Raw genomic sequence first — 12,761 nt, 5'->3', positions numbered from 1 at the left:
GGGTCAACAAGTATAGGGCAATAGCAATCAAGACTTGATTAAAACAGGAGGACCCACATAACCCACACAAAAGACATTGCTAAAGCACCCAGCTCAGGTGATCAAGGAGATAGTGCCACTGGATCCAACAGGACACCTACTGTATAAGGACACCCCACTAAGACTGGGAATCATAGCAGATCTACCTAATTCATAGAAACAAACAAAACGAGACAGCAAAAATGGAAAGACGAAGAAACAAGCCCAAAATGAAATGAGAAATTTGGGTGGGTGGGGGGAAGCTAAATAAAGTGGAGTCAAGCTATCTACCAGATATAGAGTTCTAAACAATGGTATAAGGCTGCTCAAGGAACTTAAGGCAAGAATGGATGAAATAAGTGAGAACTTAAAGAAAAAGATAGTAAGCATGAAAAAGGACATAGAAATATTAAAAATAACCAGTCAGAAATGAAGAATACCATATCTGAAAAGAAAAATACACTAGTAGGAATAAATAGTTGGTTGGATGAAGCAGAGTATCAAATAAGTGACTTGAAAGAAATCATAGCAGAAAACACCCAGTCATAGCAGCAGAAATAAAAAAGAATGAAAAAAAATGAGGATAGTTTAAAGGACCTTTGGGACAACATGAAGTGTAACGACATCCACATCATATGGGTACTAAAAGGAGAAGAAAAAGAGCAAAGGATCAAGAACCTACTAGAAGAAATAATGACTGAAAACCCCTCGCATGGTAAGGAAGAAAGACATACAAGTACAGGAAGTAGAGAGAGTCCCAAACAAGATGAATTCCAATAAGTCCAGACCAAAATACATCATAATTAAAATAGCAAAGATAAAAGACAAAGAGAGAATCATAAATGCAGCAAGAGAAAGACAGTTACGTGCAAGGGAGAGCCCATAAGACTGTTAGTTACATTTCAGGTGACAAGAGATTGGCACAATATTCAAAGTACTTAAAAGCAAAGACTTACAAACAGGACTATTCTACCAGCAAGGCTATAATTTAAAATTGAAGAACAGCTCTGACTAGTGTGCTTCAAGAAGTTGGGCATCATATGGCAAACCAAAAGGTCACTGGTTCAATTCCTGATCAGGGCACATGCCTGGGTTGCAGGCCATGTCCCTAGTTTGGGGTGGGCAAGAGGCAACTCACTGATGTTTCTCTCATACATCAATACTTCTCTCCTTCCCTTTATTTCTTCATTTCCCTCTCTCTAAAATTAATGAATAAAATCTTATAAAATTCAAGAAGAAATAAAGAACTTCCAAAACAAGAAAAAAGCTTAAAAAGTTTGTTACAATCAGACCAGTATTACAGGAACTGTTAAAGGGCTTTCTTTAAGAAAAAGAAGAAAAGAAAATCAGAGGAACATAGTTTAAAGAATAAAATGGCAATAAATACTTACATATCCATAATCAGTTTAAATGAAAGTAGCTAAAATGCTCCAATCAAAAGATATAAGGTAGCCAAATAAATAAGAAAATGAGACCCATATATATTCATATGCAGTCTTCAAGAGACTCTCTTCAGAATGAAAGATACACAGACTAAAAGTAAAGGGATGGTTGGGAAAAGGAAAAAAAGTAATGTGCCTAAAGAGACAAAAAAAGTAAGGGGATGGAAAAATATATTTTATACAAATGGAAATGATCTTGGCTAGTGTGGCTTAGTGGATTGAGTGCCACCCTGTGAACCAAAGAGTGGCCAGTTCAATTCCCAGTCAGGGCACATGCCTAGGTTGTGGGTCAGGTCTGCAGTTGGGGGCACATGAAAGAAATGCAACCACACATTGATGTTTCTCTCCCTCTCTTTCTCCCTCCCTTCCCCTCTCTCTAAAAATAAATAAATAAAATCTTTTTAAAAAGAACATAAAAAATAACTGGTATAACAATACTTATATCTGACAAAATATAGTTTAAAACAGAGGCTGTGAGTGGAACCTAATCAACAAAACAATCAAAGAAGCAAAATATAACTGGAGACACTGAAATTAAGAACAATCTGACAGTAACCAGAGGGGACAGGGGATAATGGAGGGAAAAGGGGGAAGAGTTTTCAGGAACAATTATAAAGGACGCATGGACAAAACCAAGGGGGAGTGGGATCAGGGGAGGGAGGTGGTGATGGCTGGGGTGACAGAGGAGTGGTGGGGGGAAAATGCAGACAACAAGTAAAACAATAAAACAAAGGCTGTGATAAGAGACAAAGAAGGACACTAAATAATGATAAAGGGAACAATCCAACAAAAGGCTATAAACAGTGTAAATTTTTATGTACCTAATTAGGGGCACCTAATTATGTAAAGCAAATCTTGATGGACATAAAAAGAGAGATCGACAGTAATGCAGTCATAGTAGGGGATTGCAGCACCCCATTGACATCAGTGGATAAATCCTACAGACAGAAAATCAAAAAGGAAAGAGCAGCTTTAAATGACACACTAGATCACATGTGGTTAATTGATATCTTTAAAAGCATTTTACCCTGAAGCAGCAAATTTACATTCTCTTCAAGTGCCCATGGAATTTTTTTAGAATAAACTGCATGTTAGGACACAAAACAAGTCTCAATAAATCTAAGATTATTGAAATCATGCCAAGCATCTTCTCTGACTACAATTTCATGAAACTAGAAATCAATCACAAGAAGAACACTGAAAAACACAAAAAGACATGGAAGCTAAGTAACATATTACAAAACAATGACTGGGTTAACAATGAGATCAAGGAAGAAATCAAAATGTACCTTGAAACAAATAAAAACGAAAGTACAACAACCCAGCATCTATGGACACAGAGAAAGCAGTCCTAAGAGAGAAATTTATAACATTGCAAACCTACATCAAGAACTGAAATATCTCAAACAAACAATCTAACTTTACACTTAAAAGAACTAGAAGCCCGGGCCAAACAGTTCAGTTGGTTAGAGTGTCATCCAAATACACCAAAGTTGCAGGTTAGATTCCCGGTCAGGGCACTTACAAGAATCAACCAAAGAATGCATAAATAAGTGAAACAAGAAACTGATGTTTCTCTCTTCCTTCCTCTATCTTTCTAAAATAAGTTAATAAAAAATTTAAAAAATAAACTAGTAAAGGAACAATAAACAAAGCTCAAAGTGAATAGAATAAAAGAATAACAATCAGAGTAGTAATTTTTAAAATGGGGTAAAAAAGGACAATACGAAAGATTAATGAAACTAAGAGCTGGTTCTTTGAAAAGATGAACAAAACTGACAAACATTTATCCAGACTCATCAAGAAAAAAGAGAGTCCTCACTGGGTACCTCAGTTGGTTAGAGTGTTGTCCCGATATGCCAGCGTTGTGGGTTTGGTGTCTGGTATGGGCACATACTAGAATCAATTAATAAATGCACAAATAAGTGGAGCAACAAACCAATGTCTCTTTCTCTCTGATCCACCCCTCCTCCCTCCCTGCCTGTCCTCCTATCTAAAAATCAATTTTAAAAAAGAAAAAGTAGAAGACAGAAATAAATAAAATCTATAATGAAAGAGAAATAACACCTGACACCAAACAAATACAAAGGAGGGTAAGAAAACATTATGAACACCTGTACATCAAAAAATTGGATAATCTGGCCAAAATAGATAAACTTCTAGAAAATTATTATCTTTCCAATTCAGTAAGGGAGAAGCAGAAAATCTCAACAGACAGATACTGCTAATGAAATTGAAACAGTAATCAAAAAACTCCCAAAAAGAAAACATCCTGGATGAAATAAATTCACAGGTGAATTTTACCAAACATTCAAAGAGGAGCTAACAACTATTCTTCTCAAACTATTCCAAAAAATTTAAGAGGAGAAATACATCTAAGCTCATTTTACAAGGCCAGCATTATCCTAATTCCAAAACCAAATAAAGATACTACAAAGAAAGGAAATTAAAGGCCAATTTCCCTGAAAAACATATATGCTAAAATTCTCAACCAAATTTTAGCAAACCAGTTCTAGCAACACATTAAAAAGATTATAAACATGATTAAGTGAGCTTTATTCTAGGGATGCAAAGTTGGTACAATATCTGCAAATCAATAAATGTTATACAACATATAGACAAAATAAAGATTAAAAATGACATGATTATATCAACAGATGCAGAGAAAGCATTCGATAAATTCCAGACCCCATTTATGATAAAACCTCTCAGCAGAGTGAGAACAGTGGGAACATATAACATAATAAAGGCCAGTTATAACAAACCCACAGCCAGATACCCAATGTTTTCCTTAAGATTGGAAATAAGACATGTCTGCTTTCAGCACTACTAGAAGTCCTAGCCACAGCAATCAGACAAAAAGAAGAAATAAAAGGCACCCAAATTGGAAAGGAGGAAATAAAACTGTCATTATTTGCAGATGACATGATACAGTATATAAAGAACCCTAAAAATTCCACCAAAAAGCTACTAGAACTGATAAATGAATTCAGTAAAAAAGCAAGATACAAAATAAATATCCAGAAATCAGTTGCATTTTTATATACCAATAATGAACTATCAGAAAGGGAAACTAAGAGAACAATCCCATTTACAATTGCATCAAAAAAAAAAAAAGAAATAAAAGGCCCGAGAATAAGTTTAACCAAGGATGTAAAAGACCCTCTTGGTGCCTTGGCCTTGTCTGGCACTATCACAGGCCCAGCGCCAGTGAGTGACACTACTCAAGGACTCACAATGATCAGAGAGAAGGAGGCACATTCGGCAGGAGTTTGTGCTTTTCAATTATCTGCAGACCCCCAAATGCAGAAATGATATTATGCTCTGTCAAAGGTAAGGGATGATTAATAATTTTTCTCTGTGTACTTGGCAGAAGGTGCTTAAAATTATGGTAATGATGATAACCTGTCTTCATATGCTCTCTCCTACCAGGCTCAATTTATCTTTCGACTTGCCTGCGAGAAGAAAAAGTAATGCTGGTGGTTGAAATCAACACGCCCCAGTCAGCAGGGTTTAAACAAAGTTGAGAGACAGAAAGTGACTCATCAGATTTCTGGTCAAGATGTAGGCATAGGTAGACAGGCTCTGCCTCCTCGCACAATCACAAAAAGAATTCCAACTAAATCTGCAAACAAATAACACCCAGAACTGTCAGAAAATCAAACTTGTTCCCCTAGCAAAGTTGTTCCCCTACTGATGACAACCATGAGCTCAGGACAGATTAGAAAAGTCGGTATCTGGATTCTGGAAGAAACTGCCAGTGGGCAGACTGGGGACGGATGTCAGCACCGGACAAATGACCAGGACCGTGGCAAACTGCTCGGTTTTCCTGCCTTGATATCGGCTCTGTCCTCAAGGCGGTGGGTCTCAGCACTGCTCCAGGGCCAGGAGGGGAATGACGCAGAGAGGACTGGACAAGGGGCCCGTCGGAGCCCGGAGCCCGAGTGGGGGCTGCAGGGGACCCTCCCTCGCCTGTCCCAGCCCTGCCCCCTCCTGAAGCTGCAGCCATGGCCGGGGCTTAATTTCCAAAATGCAGAGGAAAACACGTCTCTGACAAGAACCCAGGAAAATGGGCCCCTGTACTCCACAATTTTGGGAAAATCCTGTTTATTTTTTCTTCTTTTCCCTTGCCAGTTTGCCCCCAAAACTACTCTGTCATGTGAGCTTCAACACAGAGTATAAGGGAAGTGAAATATAAGATTCTGAGAGGAACCAGAGCTTCTAGTTAAAGGACAAGGTAGCAGAGACTCCAGGAGAAGACGCACTGACGGCCCTGGCTGGTGTGGCTCAGTGGATTGAGTACCAGCATGGGAACCAAAGGGTCACTGGTTCGATCCCTAGTCAGGGCACATGCCTGGGTTGTGGGCCAGGTCCCTGGTAGAGGGCATGCAAGAGAAAACCACACATTAATGTTTCTCTCCCTCTTGTTCTCCCTCCCTTCCCCCGTTTGATTCTTAAAACAAACAAACAAACAAACATGTGCTGATGGTGGGCCTGGTGAGCTGGGCCCACAGGGAGCACACGCGGGAGGCCAGCACAGGCTCTGTGCACGGCGGTGCTGAGGCGTCCCCCCTGCCCCTGGCCCCAACACCAGGCCCCAACACACACACACACAGACGCTGAGACAGAACTGCGGTCTGAACTTAGCAAGCTCCACAGACTGAAAGAGTGGTCTCTCAGCCTCTGCTGGTCAGTGGTGGGAAGGCAGACCATAGAACTCTGTTCAGTCAGGGCAGCACATCCGCCGCCAGCTCCGTCTGGAGTTTGGAGGGAGAAAACACTGGAATTTCAGTGAGCACAGAGGCGAAGTTGCAGAGCTCTGGAGCTCCAGCAGGCAGACCTGCCATGCCCTGACGAGTTCATTTTTGCAAATAAATTCTTCTTCTTTTGGCATTTTCAGTTTTTCCTGTGTTTCCTACGTTAAAGACTAAACTTCTTGTCCGAAAGGCCCAGCCAGACCTCAGCGCCCTAGGAGACCGCTCTCAGTTTTGGTGGGGTTGGCCTGTGCCCGGCAATCCTCCCAGTTCTGACGGTGAATGGGGAGATACTGTGACCAAATCCACGCCCCTGAGACACCATCAACACGTGGCAACGTGCTTTCAAGCCATGTGGGTTTTTTAAAGATTTTATTTATTTTTTTAGAGAGCAGAGAAGGGAGGGGGAAAGGGAAACACTGATGTGTGAGAGACACTCAGAAAGGTTGCCTCTCACACGCCCCCGACTGGAGTTCTGGCCCACAACCCGGGCACGTGCCCTGACCGGGAACTGAACTGGTGAACTTTGGGTTTGCAGGCGGGTGCTCATTCCACTGAGCCACACAAGCCAGGGCTGTCATGTGGCTTTTATTTATCTTGTCCAACATGCTGACGAATAAAGGGAGATTCCGTTCCAGTTGTCTCAGTGGGATGGGGTGGGTAACAGGCCTCTGCAAGGAACTGCTCCAAGGCCTCCCCATGCACCTCACCTTCCATGACATATGGGGCAGTTTAGTGCCAGATCACACCCATGACTAGGGCATGGTAAGTAACGTCCACCCTTGTTCCCAGTGATCCTACTGTGTGTTGTGACTTGTCCCACCGGGCCCCACACATGGCTAAAGGTGGGCAGGAATCAGAGAGAAGGAGAAGCGGGGAGGCCTCTGGCTTCCCCAGGAGCTCAGGATAACTGAGAATTTGCTGGGGGAGAGCAGGACTTTCTGCCACACTCCACTGTATTTGGAGCATTTGGAGTGTGGCACACGCAACCAGTGCACGAAAGCCTTCAACTCCTCTGAGGTGGCTCACCTCTGCTCTCCCTCTGCGAGACCCTACTGTGTGCACTGGGTCACTTTGTGAGGAAAACCATCACTGGCCTGGGAGGGTTGGAAGTGCCAGACAAAGTGACCTCAAATTAAAAGAAAAATAATAGCCACCCTCACAGATGTGTCTTGGAAGTGAGCCCACCTCTTACTACACACAGGTCTCACTTGGGAACATTTTAACATTACTTTTTAGTAGCAATTCCTTTGACTTTATCACCCTTACCTCTGTCTGCAGTCGAACAAGCAGAGAAGTAAAAAATGTCACCACCTAGGGGCACCTGTCTGATGACACTAGAATGGGAGCCGGAATGTGACAAATTGCAGACAGACAAGAGGCAGCCCCTGGCAAAGGATGGCAGAGGGAGCAAGGGACTGAGTGCTGTTCGTTAATAGACCCCCATCCTGCCCAGTGCCACCCCAGGGTCCTTTGGGCACAGTCCCCGATATCATTGTGCCGTCAGTTTAAGTGGACCACAGCTGAACTTGCTGTATGAGGTCAGCTGAACTTCACTCCATAGTCTCCACTCTGCTCTGCAGATTCGAGTCTATTCTTTGGCTGGTTCCAAGTCCGCAAATTAGTATTCTTTCTTTCTTTTTCTTTCTCCGTCCCTAATACTTTATTGGTCACCTCTATCCCTGTGTCTGGTTGGGCGGCTCCAGGGATGGGTCACCATTCACCACTCAGCTGGGAATATGGAAAGGTGTAGGACTAGCCATTTGGGGTCGCAGACTGCGGAATATGAAGGGGCAGGTCTGGCCTTTCCTGGGCCGGCACGGGGCCCCCAGGTAGGGGCCAAGAGCCCAAGCTTGGTGCCTGTTTGTCAGCCTAGTTGTGTTTGGAGAAGTATTCCTGGCTGTCACCCATGTTGGGCTTGATCGTGTCACTGCCTGGCTTCCAGCCAGCAGGACAGACTTCCCCATGCTCATCTGTGTACTGAAAGGCCCGGACCAGCCGGAGAGGAGAGCCCCATCTGTGGAGGGCTCCACAGGCAAATCAGTGACGGTGATCTGGTGAAGCACACCCTTGCCGTTGATGATAAAGAGGCCCCTGTGGGCAATCCCCTCATCTTTCTTCAGCCACAATCATGGGACAAGCTCCTCATTACCTGAGCCAGCGGGGGGATATTCAGAGGGCCCATCCTCCTTCCTTCCTGGGGGTGTTAATCCAAGCCAGGTGGGTGAACTGTCAGTCTACAGAGACCCCCAGCACCTCGCGGCCCAACTTGTGGAAGTCCTCGGCATGTTCGCTGAAAACGATGATCTCTGTGGGGCACATAAAAGTGAAGTTCAACGGGTAGAAAGAAGAGGATCATGTATTTCCCTCTGTGATCTGAAAGCTCCACCGCCTTGAAGGAGCCTCGCTCCATGGCGGTGGCCTGGAAGTCTAGGGCGGGCTTTCCGCTGTGCGTGTTCCCGGAGGCCGTGACCGAAAGCTGCGAGGGAGAGGGTGGGACACACAGAGAAGCAGACCAGCTGACTCGTGTTCCGAGACCAGTATTTTTTCTTTTATAACAAGAAAGAATCAGTTTACCCACAAAAGGATAGAGAAATAAATTAGAATCCTATCTTACTTAGTTAAGGAAGGGAGGACAAGGGGAAGGCGCTGATTTATACCCAGAACAGTTTACTTCCTGCAGGGTGCTGGTTTTGTGGTTGTACCTTTAAAAGTGAGTTAGCAAACCCTTCGGCCACTGGGATGGCCATGGGGCACAGGCTTGCCTGACAGGAATGCCCAGAGCATTCACTCGGCTGCCCTGCACTAGGTCTGGTTTCAATAAATTAGAAAGCGGATGAACGTATGTAAAACTGATGTTTTATTGAACCTAACTTATTTCTGAGTCTTGGACATAATCAACAACGTCAATTATCAACGTTTTGCACACGGTAGACGGATGGGCTAGGGTGAAATTCTGGCAAAGGAACATTGGATTCTGATGCGTGTTTATTACAACGGAAGTAGTTGGTCGGGGTGTCTTGTTGGGTTGCTTAGATGGGCCTGGTCTCTGACGTCTCCTCCTCCACCTCACACACGTGCCCGCAGTTCTTCTTCCGCCCCATCCCTCTCTGGTTTCCTCTCTGATCCTACAGACCGACCATTCCCAGAAGTAGTACAACAGCCCTCTGGTCCCGTTTGTCCCGGGCAAACTGAACAGGTAGTAACATTCCTCTGACCCGGGCTCCTGCGCTTGGCGTGCACACACAGACGCCCTCCTGCCTCCGCGGCGTCCCCTGTGACCCGCCAGCTCCCTCCACGCGCTGCCCGTGTCTCACCACACCCCCCGCGGAACCCCGACCTCCGGCCCCACCGCCTGCCTCCACTGCCTCCAGCTCGGACTCCCCAGGTGCCTTCACCTGCCTCTTTACCAATCAACGACCTTCCCCCCTTTTGAAACCCTTCACATTTTACCCCTAATATAATTCTACTTGGGATTAAACTAGCTCTTCATCGTCCTGCTTGTCTCATCTAGTTTCAAAGAAAAACCAGAGCTGGAGAGTAAAGAGATAAAAATGAGTTTCGTTCAGGAGTAAAATAGGAGAAAAGAGACATTGGGACAGAACCAAGCTCAACTCCGAACACAGCTTGGGCAAGTGGGGACTTACAGGGCGGAGCAGGTGGGGTCAGTGGAGGCAAAGTCACAAAGGCAACACTGGGGTTGGGGGCAATGGGGTAAAGCAGACCCGAAGGTCGCTGCTGAAGGCAGGCTGGGGTGGGGGTCAAACGTCACCTGGGTGGGGGAGTAAAGAACTCGATTAGACAGGGAGGGTGGTTAAGATCAGAGGATGGGGGAGTCCAGCTAAACCGACCCATCAGGATTCCTGTGAAAACTGGTCAGTGCGGACAGGAACACAGGAGCCCAAAGTGGAGGCCTTGTGGGCGAGTCCAGGGGAGCCTGGGTAGACTCTGGTCAAGGAGACAATCCCTGTCACCAGGCTGTGAGCTCCCAAAGGTCAGGGACTATGTCCCACACTTCTGTACCCACCCCAAGCCAAACCCAGTACCCCCGCTATGATTCCGGGAGAGCGGCTGTGACTCGTTACGTGTGGGCTCTGTCCCTTGGCCTAACGGCTCTGGGTTTCGTTTCTGCAGCTGGGCTGTAGCAGCAGCCCACCCCCTCTGCCAGGCCCTCAGGCTGCTCCCCCAGATGGGCACCACCGCGTGCCGGCCTTGTGGCTGGCATGGACAGGGCTGCAGGTCCTGAGGGAATGCTGGCTGAGGTGAGGGAACGACTGCTCACTCACCACCGTGATCACCACCTTGATGAAGAGCAGTGAAGCTAAGACACGGGTGGGGAAAGCTGAGACCAGAAGGGAACAGTGTGGAAGGGTCCCACGTGGGAGAAGCCGAGATCTTTCCCTAGAACACGGGAAGGCACAGAAAACTGTGTCCACAGGCACCCACCCTGGGCCTGCCGATGTCTGCGTCAGTGTGTGTAGCTCCAATTACGAGCCAGCGCTGACCCGTCACAGCAGAAATCAGGAGGGAGCCCTCGTCATTTCACGTGGGAGTGGATTCTGCTTCTGTGGCAGGCTGGGTCGTTCACACTCCACTTTGTAGGAAGACAAGCAGAGCTGTTTTTATGACACGTGAGAGGAAAATCTCCAGGTGGCTGTTCTGCAGCAAGTCCTGGGTAATCACAGATCTCTGTCGGGACCACCTGGACATTACCCAGCCACAACCCCCATAGCGCAGGCTCCGCAGGCCCCAGTGGACTCCCCACCGCGCCCCTGGGTGATGGTAATGAAGGCAGTAGCGATGATAACACAGCTGACCCTTGAAGAATGCAGGCTTGAACTCCCATGCAAATTTTTTCAGCAAATATCTGTACCGTTTTCGACCACAGCTGGCAGTCTGCAGATGCAGGAGGCCGACGGTCTGCATTGGTCTCTGCATCGTATTCAGGGGCCTCGAGCACCGTGACTTTGGTGTCTGCAGGGGCCTGAAGCAGACACTGAGGGAAAACTTAAGTTTTGGGGGAGTCAAAAATCACACATGGACTTTCAATTTCCTGGGAGGTCAGCACCCCTAACCCCAGTGTTGTTCAAGGGTCAAGTGTACTATCCTGGTGATAACTTGTAAAACAGCTCCCACTTCTTCGGTTCTGTATTGGGCCCATCACTGTTCTCTTTTCATAAATCACGACGTTATGCCCGAGAACACCATTATAGAAGTAGACACTATTACCCTCCTTTACAAATGAGGAAACCGAGGCACACAGAAGGTGGGTCACTTGCCACAGGGAAGCCGACAGTAAGTGGCAGATACAAAACCTGAGCCCAGCTGCGACTTGGGCTCCGGCTCTGCGAGGTCTCTCTAACCGGCAGTGTCGAGCTGGACTTGCACCGTGACCCTGCCGGGCAGGCAGACAAACCTTTACCCCCTGATGCCCAGGAAGCAACGTGCTCGGAGAAGTTACGCAAGAGGACTAGTCCGCTTCTCCTAACCCACCTCTCCTCCTCCATGCCTGCCCCTCTGGCGGTGTGGGCTCCGGGAAGCTTCCGTCCTGCAGAGGACCACTCGGAGGGCTGCGCCTTTCTGAACTGGGATGTGCCTTATGCACAAGGAGGGAGATCTAAAGGTAAGGATTTTGTAAGATAGCAAATGGGTGTCAAACAGAACATCTCTCTGAAGGCTGGTCTGTCAGGTACTTTGGCTGCTGGCTGTGGACAGTGTGACGGACAGGTTCGAAGAGCTTGAGAGAAGGGTGACTGGCTCAGCAGCATCCAGCACAGCTTGCTCCGTGTGCCTCAGGACATGCAGTGTGCCACTGTTGGTGATTTAAGTGGCCAGGCTCCTGTCCAGATGCCAACAGGTGACTGCCTCAGGGTACCTGGGACAGACCCCACCTGTATTGCAACATCATTTCTGGAACCACAACATGCTCTTGGACCCACTGGACTTTAAAAAAAATATTTTATTGATTATGCTATTACAGTTGTCCCATTTTCCCCTCCTTTATTCCCTTCCACCCTGCACACCTCCTCCCACCCGCATTGCCCCCCTTTAGTTCATGTCCATGGGTCTTACATATAAGTTCTGTAGCTTCTACATTTCCTATACTATTTTTAACCTCCCCGTTGTCTATTTTCTACGTACCCTTTATGCTACTTATTCTCTGTACCTTTTCTGTTTTTGTTTTTACTTTAGGTTCAGTTCTTAATAACTGCCCATTGGACTCTTAAGCCCTTTCACTCCCTTCCCTTAATAAGAATACAAGCCACAGTCTAAATAAAGCAGTACCTCGCCCTGGTCAGGCAGCTCAGTTAGTTAGAGCATTGTCCCGATATGCCAAAATCCCGATTGAACAGTGGGTTCAATCCCTGGCCAAGGCTCATAGGAGAATCAACATCCCTAGTCAGGGCACATACAAGAATCAACCAATGAATGTATCAATAAGTGGAAAAGCAAATCAATGTTTTTCTCTCTCTTTCCTTCCCTTTTCCCCTCTCCCTTACTCTCTCTCTCAATTCAATAAATACATTACCATTTTAAAAAAACCTTA

At 46.0% G+C, this 12,761-nt stretch overlaps 1 pseudogene; it reads right to left on the bottom strand.

The window, feature by feature from the left end:
* Positions 1–7,583: 7,583 nt before the first annotated feature.
* Positions 7,584–11,152, bottom strand: LOC119064529 (peroxiredoxin-2-like; annotated as a pseudogene).
* Between the last annotated feature and the right edge of the window lie 1,609 nt (positions 11,153–12,761).

The sequence above is a fragment of the Artibeus jamaicensis genome, unplaced genomic scaffold (genome assembly GCF_021234435.1).
Source record: "Artibeus jamaicensis isolate MK-2021 breed Jamaican fruit bat unplaced genomic scaffold, CSHL_Jam_final contig_384, whole genome shotgun sequence".
Classification (NCBI taxonomy): domain Eukaryota; kingdom Metazoa; phylum Chordata; class Mammalia; order Chiroptera; family Phyllostomidae; genus Artibeus; species Artibeus jamaicensis.
The sequence above is the reverse complement of the archived record's forward strand: the minus strand, read 5'-3'. Positions and strand labels throughout refer to the sequence as shown.